This window comes from Silurus meridionalis, chromosome 4 (assembly GCF_014805685.1).
Source record: "Silurus meridionalis isolate SWU-2019-XX chromosome 4, ASM1480568v1, whole genome shotgun sequence".
NCBI lineage: Eukaryota > Metazoa > Chordata > Actinopteri > Siluriformes > Siluridae > Silurus > Silurus meridionalis.
This window is the reverse complement of record NC_060887.1, coordinates 1252651-1271095: the sequence shown is the minus strand read 5'-3', so window position 1 is coordinate 1271095 and position 18445 is coordinate 1252651. Positions and strand designations below refer to the sequence as shown.

The following is an 18445-nucleotide window of genomic DNA, read 5'->3' as shown; positions in this document are numbered from 1 at the left end:
GGATTGGCACAAGAAAGTGGATGATCTTTCAGCAGTTATTCTGACAGGGTTAACACTGGATTCACCTCACAACACCTGAACACTACTGCTGGATGGAGCAGCGGGTGCGTGCCTGCGGCGGTTGGTGAATGGAGGGTGGGCAGGAAGCGAGCGGTGAGAAGCAGATCTGTGGCTGATGGGACTAATCAGTGTGCTCTGTTTTAGTGACTGGTGACGAGGAGAAAAAGGAGAAAGACACAAGCAGAGCTGAGCATGTGTGTGTGTGTGTGTGTGTGTGTGTGTGTGTGTGTGTGCGTGCGTGCGTGCGTGTGTGTGTTGGGGTAACAGTAGTCCACTGAAAAGCACAGTTTATACTGTGTGCTCATGTGTGTATCAATGTTCTGATTTAATCAACTGAAACGTTGGTGAAGGTCACAAGAGTGTGTGTGTGTGTGTGTGTGTGTGTGTGTGTGTGTGTGTGTGTGTGTGATGTAAAGTGTTTGAGTAAATGTACTTTGTTACTGTACTTGAGTAACTATAAGTGACTTCCTGTCTGATGAACTGTTCTGTATTGGTCCTGTTTACTTCAATAGTAAGGAATGTAGACCTGAGATCCTGATTATTGGTCTTTTATTACCCATAAGGCAGTGGTTTTTAACCTTTTTTGAGGCGTGACTCATTGTTTACATGAAGAAAACATATTGTGTATGTAGGGGAAATTGCAGTTTAGACACAGAAGCTTTGTGTATGTGAGGATCCTCTATAATTATTTGGAGAAAGAGTCTGGTGTCATTATGCCATGGCTTGGGAAGTCGGGATGTTGTTAATAAATGTGAACTGATTTAATGTCATACAGTGTGTCTGTGTTCTACATTACAGTGGGGTCTGAGGTTCGGTTCCCAGCGTGTTGTTTCCTTACATTTTTTTATCCAGGGCCCAAAATCTTTCCACTGATCTCTCACACATTTAGAAAGTGATCTATGCAGAGCTGAACATCTCACCATGAATGATGAACAACCTCATGCATGTTTGTGAGTTTTATTTAGAATCTACTTCGACTTCACTTCTGTGTTTATTCCAACCTCATTTATGTCGTCAGTCTGATTAGAGAGCAAACAGAGTGTAAGTGATTCTTCACTGCAAGAAAGAAAAGAAGTTTGCAAATGCTGTTAGATCGGTAGGGCAACCATCCAGGTCTGGATTTGTTTTAACACACTAGAAATAGTGAGTTCTGTCCCGTCCCTACCTGTGTTTTTCTTGTTCTGACTTCTGCTTCAAATTCCTACATGTTCTATGAAAACCAATTTACAGTCCTTTTCTTATTCTTCTTTGTCTTTTATTTGTTTCAGTGTTTCTTTGACATACAATACAATACAATACAATACAATACAATACAATACAATACAATACAGGTGTGAACCTACCTGTCATGATGAGTGTATTTGTAAATTATCCGCTAGGTGGCAGTAATGGCACACTTACCGGTAAGCTGTAGAAGAACTCATGTAGAAGTGATGATGTTACAGTGCAGTTGTTGCATGTGCAGACCTGTGATGGAGTAAAAGAGATGTTCCTCACTAAGAGTTTTCTACACTGAAGTAAGAAACATACAGAGAGAGAAGACAATTGTGTCTTGTTGTTGGTGATGTATTTTATCTAAACAGTGTATTTTCAGTCTGTGGTAACGTTTTTTTTTCTGCAGACTTTCCTGATGCCCCCAAACTGATGATGATGATGGTGACAGCATGGCCAAGTGTTTTGTCTCATGACGGCTCTTTGACGTAGTTTCTTGTGTTTGACTTGTTTGCCGCGAGTTCCGTGTTTGTATTTCTCTCTGCGTTTTTAAACAAACTATTTATCTCTCCTTTTTTCCTCTTTTAATAATAATAAATTGTTTTTGTCTTCCTGACTTGTGCCTGTAGTTAGTTAACTCGACTATCACTAGTGTTGACTATATTCATTCCCTCTCACTTTATCACATCTCTGTATCTTAACTCTATCTGCTATTATAAGCACTATGCCGGCTGTGTGTCTGCCTTTGAGCACAGGTGAGAACTCGTTCGATGCCCAGCTGCGAGAGCGGAAAGCGGCGCTGGAAACATCCCGGGCGGACGCTCACTCGTCCCAGGTAAATTCCCGGGTTGAATCTAACGCTCCCAGCACCTCAACTCCGAGTGTTTCTCTGCCCAGGCCCAGCGCACCTACAACGCGGCCCGCCCAGGTTATAGTTATATATAATAGTTACAAGTTCACACACAGCCAGTTTATAGAAACCGTATCTATTCCTCATGTAGTAAAACCAAGAATTAAATACACAAGATCCAGAAATAATCTTATTGCAGTTAAAACTGAAAAATGCCAGATAAGCAAACACCAAAAAGTTCTAAAGTTTGGTTTTTTAAACATTAGATCACTTGCACCCAAAGCTACAGACAGACGCTAAAAGCTGCTAGAGCTGAACACCTGAGCAAACTCATAGAAAACAACAAAACAATCCCAGGTTCCTTTTCAGTACAGTAGCTAAACTAACTACAAATCAGGGATCTGAAAAATGTGTTCCATCACAGTTTAGTAGTGAGGACTTTATGAATTTCTTCACTGAAAAAATGTATAGCATTAGAAAAACAATTGTGGCGGTCCAACCTCTGACAGCATCTCCTGACACAATCTCACCTACAACTCCACATCTACACTGTTTTACATGTACAGGACAGGAAGAGCTGTATAATGTTATTACCAAAGCTAAATCAACAACATGTCAGTTAGATCCCATTCCAACTGATCTATTGAAGAAAGTGTTACATACAGCTGGTGAGCCTCTTCTCAATATTATTAACTCCTCACTATCTTTAGGATTTGTATTTTTGTGTGTTTGCATGACATTTTTGTAGCATTTTCAGTAGTTAAAAATAAAATGTTTTATCGTTCATATAACAGTGACTCGTGAATTATTCTGTGAACCTGCTGAACCCATTATCATGATTATTATTATTATTATTATTATTATTATTATTATTATTATTATTATTAAGTAGAATATAAATAAACAGAAATACAAAACATGTCCCATATAATAAACTTTTGTTAAAAGTGTTTAATAAGTGCATTAAGAAAATAAATATACATACATTTTATGCCTCTTTATTGGAAAAATTAGTCAAAGTGGGATTCGAACTGGCGTCATTCACATCAGAGATTCTCCCTGGAAAGCAGATAAAAAGGCAGTTTGCTATCAAATATATACATCAATCTGCTAAAAACCATAACAAATGTCCATCATCTTTCCATTTCCTTTCTTTTTTTAAATGTTTTTCTCTTTTTCCTCTTTTCCCTCCTTCCCCTACTTTTCCCCTCTTCCCACCCCTTAACAGACTATTGATGACTATTTAAGTTGAAAATATGTCTAATTTATTGAACTATCCAATTCTAAATAAACATCAACTAACATCAAAAACAAAAATAGAGAAAATAAAGGTGTAGTTATCTCTTGGACTTTTTGTCACTTTGCAAAATAGAGCAAATTCATTTCATAAATCTGTTTAAAACGGGGTTGTAGACTTGATACTGTCACTCTCAAGTCATGTTCAATATTGAGCTGAGATCTGTATTTAGTTTTCAGTGTAGCAACATCTGAAAATTCTCAGAGATGAGATGTGGCAAAAGGAACAGGATAAAACAGTTATATTTTCTTTAAGGCTGAATTTTTGGTTTAAGCTCCTACATCTACCTTTTTTGTCTGCTGAATTACTTGTTTGTTGTTTTTGTGGTCAATGTCACAAATTTATCCATTGAATAGATTTTTAAAACATTGTTTGTGGTGCTTTAAGTGTATAAACTTTATTCATGGTGAAAATCATTAATGAAGAACAAATAAATAAATAAATAAATCCTGCCGTTCATTGCCCCCACCTGTCATATCTTTATTCCCCACTAGAGGGCCGCGTCCACACTTTGAGAACCACTGAGCTAGGCTAATTAAATTCTAGTATCTCCTTGACAACCATCAAACAAACACACAGAAGCAATAAAAGCAGCAGCAGTGACTGATAAACATTATAACTGTTCATCTACTACTGACTATTAGGTACCTGATAAGTAGCTTTGCTATATATATAGTTATTCTGAATACTTTTTACACTGTTTTGTGCTTTTTGTTAACTTTATTTTTGTACTGAAATGTAGAAATGTAAGATCCTTTAAACCTGTATGTTTTAAAATCTTTCAACATTTCAGAGTAGAAACTGATTGTAGTTCACTCATACTGATGTTTTTCTGTTTAAGACTGTAGGTTTGGTGTTTTTTCTCTTGTTTATAACTGACAGTTTGTTTGTTTGTTTGTTGTTTTTTTAGATCAAAATGAATTGAGTATTTCAGCACTGTATGTTGGTGATCTGCACCATGAAGTGACAGAAAACATGCTGATGGAGAAATTCAGCTCTGTGGGCCACGTTCACTCCATCCGGATCTGCAGGAACTGGAACACCGGCGTTTCACTCAGTTACGCCTACGTCAACTTTTACCAGCGAGCCGATGGTAATTAAATCCTCATTAAACCCCAATACACTATTTCTGCATCTATACCAGTTTATTGTCTACTTAATACTCCAGGAGTAATTTCTGTATTATTTTACTACTTTATTATGAATATGGTCAGGTTTTGTGCCTTAAATAAAATTTGAGTGTTTTCTCCTCACCCATCTTTCCCCAGTCTTTTTACTGAAATGAATGACCTGTAATGAATTTTGTTTCCTCAGCTGAGCGAGCGTTGGCAACATAATTGTGAGCTCCTTATGGGGAACCCTATGAGAGTCATGTGGTCTCAGAGGGATTCCACCATGAGGAAAAGTGGCATCGGGAACTTGTTCATCAAGAACTTGGACCTGGAGAAGATTGACAGCATGGCCCTTTTTGACCTGTTTTCAGTCTTTGGGAAGATCCTGTCATGCAGGGTTTGTGCTTTAAACTGTTTGGATCTGAATAACATCTGTATAGCATGATTAGCATGTTTTCTACTAAAGTCCTGTATTAGATCTGTTTGATATGAATTGTGTGTTGACATGACGTGTCTCTCCTGAAGGTTGTCCGTTACAAGACGGGACAAAAGGATATGGATACGTCAATTTGAGTCTCCAGAGGCGGCGAATTTGGCAAAGGAGAAACTCAATGGCAAACTTCTTAACGGCCATAAAGTGTAAGCTATTAATATAAAGTGTGGGTTTGGTCATATGAGGGGATTTCAGTCAGCGTCAGGGGGTCATTTTTCTGGTGTCGGCATAAAGACTAACAGCAGTGTGTAAGAGCAGTGTCTCTGTTGTGTTACAGCTCCATCCAACACTTTAAGTCTCGTAAGGAGCGCGAGACTGAGAGGAACCACCACACCCAGGTCTTCATTAACAAGCAGAAGACCTTACTGAGACCAGAACACCAGGATAACCCTGTCCATCCTAACGTGCAGAGGATGAAGAATGTGCAGGTGAAGACTGTACCCTAAACATCTACCACCCCATGCTGTCCACATTAAAATGATTTGATGCTGAAGTTCAAGAGCCTCCTGCTAGCAGTGATGATGATCTGATAAAAATAAAATGAAATTCACTGTTAACAGCTGTGTGTGTCTTTGTGTTACAGACTCAGAATATGACTCCCTTCACACCAAGCCAGAAGGTAGAGCCAAATAAAGAAAATGCCCCAGCAGTAAACACAGTTCCTGCTGTAGAAGAGCGCACAACTGTGGATGAGAAACCAGCTTTACCTCAAGTTCCAGCTGTAGAACAGAGTCCAGCTCCACCTCCTGTTCCAGATGTGGAACAGAGTCCAGCTCCACCTCATTTATCAGCTGTAGAACAGAGTCCAGCTCCACCTCATGTTCCAGCTGTAGAACAGAGTCCAGCTCCATCTCATGTTCCAGATGTGCAGGATGTATCCATGGGTGCAGCACCTCAGAAGTGCTTAACCATTTACATGTTGGAGTCTGCAGATTTTGAAATGCAGATCCAGATGGCACGTAAGTGTTACACACACACACACACACACACACACACACACACACACACACACACACACACACACACACACAGTTTCAGTAACACTCTCTCTCTCTCTCTCTCTCTCTCTCTCTCTCTCTCTCTCTCTCTCTCTCTCTCTCTCTCTCTCTCTCTCTCTCTCTCTCTCTCTCTCTCTCTCTCTCTCTCTCTCTCTCTGCAGATGATCATCTGTTGCCTCTGGTAGAGAAAATCCACCCGGCTGAAGCGAATAAAATTTCATGGATGCTGATTGGGAGTAAAAACAACTTTGAAATCATGAACATGATTTCTGATCCTGATCTTCTGCGAGCCAAAGTGAGCAAACACACACACGCACACACACACACACACACACACACACTAATATTATATTTAGGAATGATTTGTAATAAGTGGTTGTAGTAACGAGTGTATTATTATGTTAAATAATATTATATTAATATGATGATTTAGTTTTGGTCATGTGGAAACAAAACCCCACCCACAAATTCCTCATTTACATCTATTCATAATCACACACATCACTCCTCTATTCACTCTTTATATGCACGTGACACACGTGTGATAGAAGTGTATATGTGTGTGTTTGTGTGCAGGTGGATGAAATGAACATGATCCTAAAAACAGGAGAAGCAGGAGTCAAGTCGGTGAGTATCCACACACACACACACACACACACACACACACACACACACACACACACATGTATAATGTGTAGACTAAAACTCCTCTGCATTTTTCTTTCAGGAAACAAAGATGGTCTTTGGCACAAAGAAAAAGAGGAAGAACAAGAAGAAAAATATATATTTATAATAATAATAATTATAATTTTTTTAAATATGATATTAATATTGCATGTTATTATATTTTTTTGTTTATATACTTCTTTTTTTCTTTTTTTATTAATATATTATTTAGGGAAATAAATAAAGACAATCCACAATGTAAATGTGTTTGAGTGTTTTGAATCGTGATTATTAAACATTTTATAAGAACTTTAAGAGGAACTTGTCAAGTGATTGTGATACACATGCATGAAAGAAGAACATTTTAATAAATATTTTCCTGAAACCAGCAACAAATCAACATCACACTTTTAAACCTTCATTCATTCATATTTATAATATCAAAGCTTTTAATGTATCAATATTTTTAAAACTACAATAGCTCTTTTTTAGCCAGTGACATACAGTGCAGTATTATAGCCTGATGATTTTCATTTATTTCATAGAGATTTTATACAAATAGTTTGTAATTCTTCTTTCTAATTTTATTCTGCATGTGTGGGTGTTTCCTCTATTTGTGCACCAGCTCTTATAACAGTTCCTACTGCTGTAACTGTATAATAAAGGCATTTAAAACACTATAAATATATAAACCATTAAATAAAAAGTGTCAACGTCCAGCTGGTTCAGCATCTCCATCATGAATTCCACTGATGCTTCATCAGGAAAGAACAGTATGTTCTAATAAAATCCACCCTCCTATAAAATCTACAGCTTTAAACCCAACTTGTAATCTCACTGAACTGAAGCATTGATTCACTTAAATCATAGTACATTTGTATCATTTGTAATGTAGTATTAGTGCAGTTGCAGCTAAATGTAGAGCTGCTACTAGATGAAAAGGATTAGAGGTGATGTAGGGCTTTTGTGTGTGTTTTCAGAAGAATCCAGACTATGGATTCTCACTAAATTGACTGAAGATCACGTTCATGTTCTTAGTGGGTTTTGATGAGGAACATAATCAGGATGACCCCCACTATGTTCAGATTGAGTTTATAATTGTTTACATCATAAACACATAAAGTTCATATATATATATATATATATATATATATATAAATAATTATAATAATAATAATGATGATGATAATGGGTTCAGCAGGTTCACAGAATAATTTACGAGTCACTGTTCTATGTACAATAAAACATTTTATTTTTAATGACTGAAAATGCTACAAAAATGTCAAACAATAAAGTATTATTAATGCAAACACACAAAGGTACAAATACAAATACAAAACTATAGATACAAATAGCAGTAAATCCACAAAAGTAAAACACAACTATATAATATTAGCAAAAATATTTATAAACAGTAAAATGATATCAAGTCTCTGAGTGGCTTAAAATACCGGAAATAAATAATTAGAGGAGCAGAACTGGAATAAACAGCAGGTGTGGCTGCAGATGAAGGACTGGATGCAGATGAAGGACTGGATGCAGATGAAGGACTGGCTGAAGGAGATGGACTTTAACTACCAGGCTGTAAAGACACATATTGTAAATTATTAACTTAAGCATAATAATGATGATGATGATGACATATGAAGATCTTTTTCAATTGCATGAATCTGCATTGGTACATTTACATTAGGTTTGGCTGCTGAATTGTTGCTGAAGGATCCAGCAAACTGTGACTTTGTAAAGTAAAAAAGAGGCGACAGAACAGACTGACATTCATGTAAAATCATACGTGTGCTGGAAAAGTAAAGATCTGATTTCCCTTTTGAAGAAAACACAAAATCTTCTATCCAATAAAAAACAATATGACTATAAAATATAAAAATAATGAATGAGCAGTGATAATGTAAGTGCAGGCTGTATAATAGTGGGGGTGGAGGTAGGGGGCGCTACAGCAGTAGGAGTGGAGTAAAGCAGGTGGAACACTTACGACCTGGTAAAAGAACAATAAAGAGTGTGGAACACAGGTTTTATTTACCTTTTAGTCTTGGTATTTTTTACAGATCTAAATAAGAAGAAACATTGAAAATCTAACATTCACACATTAATATGTTTAATCCACAATCATCTCTGTACACTAGTGAGAGTCTGAGGGCAGAAGTGAAGTGAAATGAAGATCTATAAATATAAAACTATAATATAAAACATTTTAATAAATGGTCTCATAAAGGCAAAATTAAAAGGCAATTTTAAAAAATACAAATCTATTGTAATTGAGGTTATGGTACCTGTGTTTAATCATGTTCTCTTATAAATTTTTGTCTGCACAAACCTTATGAAACAGATCAAACCATTTCTTCTGATGGGAAGCAGCTTCAGAGCAGAACCCCAGTGCCCACTCATCATTCTCTACCGCCACAGGCAGGGCGTCCACTCATCGTCCTCTAAAGCCTTGTGTGACTTTTTAGACATGTCTGGGACATTTTAAACATGTTTTGTTTTTATAGCTAAGAAATAACTACATTTACATACTAGTAACACAAACACTAACCCACAGCACTACTTAAAAGGCTACTGTATGTGCTACTGTACTATAAATACAGTTACACACTCATAACAATAACATTATTAATGACAGATAACAACATTTAAACCACAAACAAAATACGTCTGCTACATTTGCGTGTTCACCATATGGCCTAGACATGGTCACCAAGGTAAGAAACATTAAGCGCAGCCTGTCAGGATGGTCGAGTGGTCTAAGCCGTTGCATTCAGGTCGCAGTCTCCTCTAGAAGTGTGGGTTCGAATCCCCTTTGACAAGTGTGTACCTTTTTGGTCAGTTTTTCTGAACTGAGCCCATGCGGGGGAGACTTGTTGAGTTGATGTTGATACTGAAAGAACATGAGTTCCTTCATTTCATTGGGAATAAGGGTAAGAATGTAGTGCTTGCCTGTGATTAGCAGAGAGGTGGACATAGATTGAGATCACAAATAAGAACGAGTATCACTTCAGAGTGGAGAAAAGTAAAACCAATTTTAAAATCCTATTACTTCCAATTTATGCATGTGATCAGTACATGGGTCTAAGGTGGTCTAAGGCCTGCTCAGGTCGCAGTCTCCTCTAGGGGTGTGGGTTTGAATCCCACTTCTGAAAAGTGTGTACCTTCTTGGTCAGTTTTTCTGAACTGAGTCCATGCGGGGGAGACAAATGATTCGCATTTTCTGTTGACAGTCCGATTAAGAGGCAGGTCAAACGTCAGAGGAACCTCATCTATATTTATGATGTGGTGCAGCCCGATTCAGTGGGAGCGCACATGATTTGATATAAAGAATTTCATTGGTTCACCTTAACCCATCTGGCAATTTCATTGGTCTAATGTTATGGGGCTCAGGTTTTTGGCCTAAAGGGAAAACCGGGAAAATCCATAAATTAACTGCTTCATTGTTGAAGCCGTGGGGTTCAAAGCATGGGAAAAAGTAGCAGCTTATAGTCTGGAAAATACGGTAGATGGTTTTGACGACGCATGATTGCCTTAAACACATTGAACAAGAGACCTCTTGAAGGCCCGATCTTTTAGACACGGCCCTGGAAGAGGGGGATTGTCTATATGTAGATGGTTCATGTTCAAAACCTTCTGATGATGTGTATTTATGTGGATATGCGTTTGTAAGTTTACCTGATGAAATAGTTAAAGCTAAATCATTACTATACACAAGCTGCAGAGTTAGTGGCACTTACAAGCGCATGTCAGTTTTCTGAAGGTAAAGTAGTGACTATTAAAATGTGTAAAACTAGAATAAATCTGGTTTGGACAGTTAAATACAGTGCAGTATTACAGCCTTATTTTAGTCAGTCCAGTCTCTGAGCATAAGCACTGAATCACTTGGAATTTACTCGGTCAATAATAAAAACTCTTTGCTATAGTTGTGAGGTGACTGATACACAAAGCCATGGAGCAGTTGGACACTGGGGAGACAATCAGATGAATGAAAGTAGAAAATGTGATAAAACCCTAAAGTTTATTGTGAGATTTGAGCCGTGATCATTCAGATGCACAGTGTAGCAGCAATGACACAAACTTCACTTCACAACAAGAGCAAAAATACATGAATGAAAAAATGAATGAACTTAAAATTCAACAAATGGAAAAAAAATCCAATGTTATTTAAACTTTGGAGAAAAAATCTTATATTCTGTTATTCAATTCTCTCATACTGACCACTGGATGTTCTACACGGCACCTCATGGTAAAGACTCTCTGATGACAGGAGACTCCACCATGATGCCGAGGCGATAAGAAGATCAGTAACATCCTGACACTGAGTTACAGTACAGTGGTCAGGGTCTCGTAACTCAGACCCCATGTCCGAATAGACATAACAATTGTGGCTCAATACTCAAATTAGTTTTAGCTGTTCACTAATCATTTACCAATAAGTTACAAAACTTCAAATAATACATAACAAACCAAATGAAGACATCTTCCAGTCACGAATGAGAAGGAGAAAATCAGCTTTATTGCAGTCACTTCAGACCCGTCCCATGGAGCTCTCGGAGAGAATCATCCTGACAGCAATGACACCCGCCAGCTTTCACATGCGAAAAGCGAATTTGATATAAACAATCCTTATTTTTTATATCTCACACCTAGTAAAATGTACATATTGTGTCTAATATCTCCTCCCTCACAATTTACGTACATCATTGATTTTATGGGGCTTTGCATATCCCACCTTTTGCTCACGTGTTTTCTGGTGTGTTTCTGCCTATTCTTAGTTAAAATTCCACCCATATCCAGGAGGCCTCGTTCACCTCCATACGATTCTAATTTACATGTACAAAAATATCTCTTGATGGAGACCTTGTCTTAAAAACATCCCTGATCGTGCACTTTTCTAAAAATCTCGTCTGGGTTTTTTTTCCTATGTCTGCAAATCATCCTTTGTTTTGTTTTGTGTAGACTTTGTATAAAACGTGTTTTTTACTAGTTTTACAAACCAGGGCTTTAGTTTTAACACACCAGCACTTTTCTCCAAATGCTTTTCCTAATTTTCATAGCTCTCGTCTTTTACTTAGTTTTACTTAAAATCTTCTTAAAATATATTTCTTATGCCATAATACTTCTTTATATAACATTTCCTGTCTTACTCTCATCCTGCCTGCATCTTAAGCTCATGCTCTCTCATGCTTACTTCCTGTGTGTTTTGGACAGTGTACCTCTTATACAAATTCTTGCAACTATTCTCCTACGTTCTTTATTATCTGACGATGTGTTGTGCCTATTAACCTATTACTCTTCTCATTTTTATATTTATATATATTTTTATATGATTTTTTTCACCTACGTTTCTACTTGTGTTTTGAAAATATGTGCATATGCTGTTTGAGTATAGTTAAGGCATGTTGCCTGCATGCTGTTTGCTTATTTTACTATTTTTATTTTACATTATATTTTCCTATCTTTTCCTTCCGGCCGACACACTTTGCCTGGTGTACATGGTCACCACTTTTTACCGGCCATGGCATATATCTGTTTTCTGGAGTGACTATTGTTCCTCATATGCGTCTCTATTTTCCACCTCGAATATCTCTTCCAGTTCATACTCATGACACCTCTACATTTTTCCCCTTATTTTCCTAAAACTGCACAAACCTGAGAAATGAGAAACAAAGACACATTCTGACATCCTGAGTCAGTGTAGCAGACTGTTAACATAAACTACAGTCCAAATCCCAACCCTCAAAGCTCCTGTTCTTACTCTGTTTTGTTTCTGCGTGGACTATTTCAGCCTGGTGGTCGTAAGTTTTTGGACACTTTGTTTTTGGTGTTTTTTCCTACAAGTACATTGTATTTTACCTGATAGTAGTAGTGCACATGTTTGATCTAAAATAATGAAAGTGATGAGACGGAACTCTTTGTACAAATAATCACACACACACACACACACACACACACACACACACACACACACACACACACACACACACACAGAGTGAATATGAATATATAGGTGCTCCTAATAAAGTGTTTGTAATACATGAACACAATTAGTATCATTGTACACACAGTAACATGGTCATTTTTTAAACATATGCACAGAGTCGTTAAAGACTCCTAATATAAATAATACAAAATTACCGTAACATATAAATATCGAAAAATGGCCCTGAATGCTGTATGTACTGTAGATGTTTTGTTTGAAGTGTTGTGATCATGAAGATGAAATCCTGCAGGTTATTTGGGTTTGTACTGAGTGATAGTTGTTTCATGAACACCTTCTTATAAAATCCAACTCAAATGTTGTAAAAAATTCACTCTAAATTTGTAATCAGCGGCGTCTCACCATCACATTCCACTACGGGAGCGCAGGAGGAGGAGATGCCCGACTGCATGGAATACAGGAGAACATCAAATCCCCTACCATTAGATAACTGCAGAACACTGTGTAAATAACGACATATTTTCCTTCAATAAATCTGGAAATGCAGCCATTACGCTCTCACACAGTCGTTACTCTCTTTATGTCTCTTTTTGCCGAGAGTTCCGTGTTTGTATTTCTGTTGGCATTTTCAAACTAAACTTTACTATTAATAAATCTCTTTTTCCTCTTTAAATCAACCTGAATTGTTTTTTGTCTTCCTGACTTGTGCCTGTAGCTCGTTAACTCGACTACCACTAGTGTTGACTACATTCATTGCCTCACATTTTTTCTTAAATCTGTTCGTGATAATAAGCACTATGTCGGTTGTGTGTCTGCCTTTGAGCACAGGTGAGGACTCCTTTGAGTTGCAAACGGTGGAGTTGGAGCTGGAGGCTTTGGAGAAACAGATTTGCGATCTACATGCAAAGCATGCCCAGCTGCGAGTGGAAAGAGGTGCTGGAAACATTACAGACGGATGCTCACTCCTCCCAGGTAAATTCTTGGGTTGAACCTAACGCTCCCAGCACCACAACTCCGCTTGTCTCTCTGCTCTGGCCCAGCTCAGGTAACACCACGGACCCTTAATAGACTTAATAATATCCCACGGAGCAGACGTCACTGATATAGATATTTTAACTCAGAGTGATGACATCACAGACCATTACCTCATACTGTACCAGAGGTGGCAAAGTACACACGTCCTTCACTTAAGTAGAAGTACAGATACTCATGTTTTAAAATACTCAGGTAAACGTAGTACTGATAACTTTCACTTGAGTAAAAAAGTATGTAAGTTTTGGATCTGACATGTACTTAAGTTAAAAGTAGTTGCTACTTCTACCTGTTTTAGTGTCACGTTGGTAACTGGACCTCACATCATATTAATATTAGGGCTGTCAATCAAATTAAATATTTAATCTCAACATAATCGCACATTTCGCACAGAGAGCGCCCCCTGTCTGTTTACTTTATTTTCACAAAAGCACAGCTTTACTTCTTCTTGTTTTCTGCCTGCTGATTCTTAGCTTCGTAAACTAGTCTACATCTGTGGTGAGTGAGAGGCAGGACATTATACACCAGTGGATTGAAAAAGACGCACAATGACAGGAAATGGTTTAGTGGGCTGAAATTGGCGCTCAGTGAAAATAAAAAATATTGACATTTAACCAAATCAATGGATTAAATCTAAAGTAGCCGGATTTGAAAATGTAAGAAGTAAAAATGACAGATATTTGTGTAAAAATTCCATGGTGTAGCAGTCATCACATCTGCTTTACATGCAGAAAGTTCTGGGTTTGAACCCCAGTGGTGACATGCTCTTGAGTTGCTGATTCTACTTTTGAAATGCTTTTTTTTTGCAGAATTGAGTAAAAATTTGTGGGAATATCTTCGCTTTAATAACATAACTGTTCACAAAAACATAAACCTCATTCAGGTTTGCCAGCTGCATGGTTCCACTGGGGGTTGAACTCAGGAGCTTCTGCATGTAAAGCAGATGTGATGACTACTACATAATGGAACCACACAGTCAACTAAACAGCATTAATGAGCAGAAATATCAATTCAGGCAAAATGTTTTTCCGATTGCAACTATCCAGTTTTGGGAAACTTCTTCCCAATGTACCCTCAGCTTCCTGTTTCCAGTTGACAGGATTACAAGTTACTTTCAAATTCTGTAGTACATGATTAAATCATTAATATGAGGAAGATTAATCCTCATCATTGATCATCATAGAGTGTCTAAGAGGAGCGACTCTAAAAAGCTGTAAAATCAGTTTTCAGCCAACGACCCTGCTTCAGTGAAGAAAGACCTGAGAGACATGGTGCAGTCATAAAAACCTGGAGCTTAACATGCTCAAAACAGTGGAGATGATTGTGACATTTGAGTCAGTGAATTTTCTAAATTTAATATATAATATTCCAGTTAAATTTTGAGAGATATGTTTCTATTTATGCACATTGAACATCAACCTTCTCAGCAGCAGGTTCCATAGTGTAGTGGTCATCATGTCTGCTTTACATGCAGAAGGTCCTGGGTTCGAGCCCCAGTGGAGCCATCCCCTTGAGTCTCTGATTCTAATGTTGGACCACAATGCAGAAACATGCAAAACTGTTTATTTATTTCCAGGATTGAGTAACAATTTGTGAGTAATATATAAACATCACTCATGTTTGCAACCTGCATGGTTCCACTGGAAGGACCTTCTGTGTGTAAAGCAGATGTGACGACCACTACCCTATGGATCCACACAATCATCTGCACAGCATAAATGAGCAGAAATAATGATTCAGGCAAAATGTTTTCCAGATTGCAACTATACAGTTTTGGGAAACTTGTTCCCAATGTACCCTCAGCTTTCTGTTCTCGGTTGAGAGGAATACAAGTGCTTTTCAAATACTGTATGAGAGTGTGTGATCTGGAGTCTGTGCAGCGGCTGCTGTTCTCACTCTATTTATTCCAGCTCTTTTTTAAAGTCGTGTTACATCCTCGATGACTTCAAACTTTACTCTTTACACTATTAATACAATTCTAAAATGAATTGTATTGATTTGTATGAATCATCTTGTATGAATTGTATGAATGAAGAATATTAATACATTTTTATTCACTCTATGGTGCTCGGTGGTCAGAGATAAAAACACACAGCACACATTATGACGCGTCCACTGCAAAAAATATCCGTCGAAATAAAGAAATAAAAGCATGATTTAAGAAGAAACTCTACAGACTAGAAACAAGTCAAATGATCTACCAGTGCAGTAAAATAATTACACTTGGTAAGATTTCTTGAAATAAGAAGTGATTAAAGCGATGCTGCAGCACTCGTGTGTCTGTTTTCTGAAGCAGCTTCTGCACCTGACGCACAGCACGAGGACTCGACTTCTTTGATGGACCCTTGTGAGGTCTGTTCTGAGTGGAACACGTCTTGAAAACCTCTGTATGACCCTGACCACTGTACTGTAACTCAGTGTCAGGATGTTACTGATCTTCTTATCGCCTCGGCATCATGGTGGAGTCTCCTGTCATCAGAGAGTCTTTACCATGAGGTGCCGTGTAGAACATCCAGTGGTCAGTATGAGAGAATTGATTAACAGAATATAAGATTTTTTCTCCAAAGTTTAAATAACATTGGATTTTTTTTCCATTTGTTGAATTTTAAGTTCATTCATTTTTCATTCATGTATTTTTGCTCTTGTTGTGAAGTGAAGTTTGTGTCATTGCTGCTACACTGTGCATCTGAACGATCACGACTCAAATCTCACAATAAACTTTAGGGTTTTATCACATTTTCTACTTTCATTCATCTGATTGTCTCCCCAGTGTCCAACTGCTCCATGGCTTTGTGTATCAGTCACCTCACAACTATAGCAAAGAGTTTTTATTATTGAGCGAGTAAATTCCAAGTGATTCAGTGCTTATGCTCAGAGACTGACCTGATTTTTTTCAACTACTGCTGAATGTTTGTTTACATTCACAATATTCAATATTATATGCACATTATATTCCACATGGATCGTGCAGTACAGTGTACAAGTTGTTAATAACATTCTTGTGTATGTTTCTATTTTCTTTATAGTGATTAATCTGTAGGATAAATCATATAAATGTGGAAATCTTCATATAATAATAATCATAAAAATGTATAATTTTAGAATATAAAAGTATGTTTAAATGTAGACCTTTAGGTACTAAAGCACCCTATTGCAATAAAGTATTATTATAAATTATAATATATCATTATTATTATTATTATTATTATTATTATTAATATTATAATGACAAACTGTGTTTATAAAATTAATTTAAAATAAGGCTGTAATACTGCACTGTATTTAACTGTCCGAACCAGATTTATTCTAGTTTTAAACATATTGATAGTCATTTTTATTTATTTTTTGTTGTATTTTGATGTTTTCAATTTCACTTCAGTAAATTATGACTTTATGTTTTTAATTTATTACCCAGTAAAAGCCTTGATATTTATAAATGTGTATTTAAAACACAGATATTTAAAAAAGAATAATACATCAAAAGATCTAATATCTACCAAACTACAAAAATCACTCAGTGTTGAATTGAGGTTTTTGGACATTTATTCCAGCTCATAAATCCTATAAAACATGCAGCATTAAACATGAACTTCCAGCAGATGAACATCTCATAATACTGTCTGGAAGTGAGAAATGTACAGGTTGTTTTTACTCCATACACATGAACTTACTTTGATCAGAAACACAATCATACTCCAAATCAATTAATCAATAAAGTCAATAAAAGAATCCCAAACTGCTGTGTGTCTTGTCCTCGCTATCACATTCATATTATATGCACATTATATTCCACATGGATCGTGCAGTACAGTGTACAAGTTGTTAATAACATTCTTGTGTATGTTTCTATTTTCTTTATAGTGATTAATCTGTAGGATAAATCATATAAATGTAAATCTTCATATAATAATAATCATAAAATGTATAATTTTAGAATATAAAAGTATGTTTAAATGTAGACCTTTAGGTACTAAAGCACCCTATTGCAATAAAGTATTATTATAAATATAATATATATTATTATTATTATTATAAATATAATATATATTATTATTATTATAAATATAATATATATTATTATTATTATTATTATTATAATGACAAACTGTGTTTATAAAATTAATTTAAAATAAGGCTGTAATACTGCACTGTATTTAACTGTCCGAACCAGATTTATTCTAGTTTTAAACATATTGATAGTCATTTTATTTATTTTTGTTGTATTTTGATGTTTTCAATTTCATTTCAGTAAATTATGACTTTTGTTGGTATTTAATTTTAGTGTCGGTTTAGTTTTTAATCTATTACACAGTAAAAGCCTTGATATTTATAAATGTGTATTTAAAGTTAATTAAAATTAAAATATTTAGGCTGTAATACTGCACTGCATTTAACTAATAATATTATTATTATTATTATTATTATTATTATTATTATTATAATGACAAACTGTGTTTATAAAATTAATTTAAAATAAGGCTGTAATACTGCACTGTATTTAACTGTCTGAACCAGATTTATTCTAGTTTTAAACATATTGATAGTCATTTTATTTATTTTTGTTGTATTTTGATGTTTTCAATTTCATTTCAGTAAATTATGACTTTATGTTTTTAATTTATTACCCAGTAAAAGCCTTGATATTTATAAATGTGTATTTAAAACACAGATATTTAAAAAGAATAATACATCAAAAGATCTAATATCTACCAAACTACAAAAATCACTCAGTGTTGAATTGAGGTTTTGGACATTTATTCCAGCTCATAAATCCTATAAAA

General features: G+C 36.1%; 1 protein-coding gene and 1 non-coding gene across 3 annotated transcripts in view; both read left to right on the top strand.

Annotated features, from left to right (window-relative positions):
* Window positions 1-18445, top strand: part of LOC124384638 (eukaryotic translation initiation factor 4 gamma 3-like) — a 1295064-nt gene that overhangs the window by 386892 nt on the left and 889727 nt on the right. The gene's annotated exons all lie outside the window — the stretch shown is intronic.
* trnav-uac lies at window positions 15097-15169 on the top strand. Its single transcript has one exon. It is a non-coding gene; the product is annotated as a tRNA-Val (tRNA).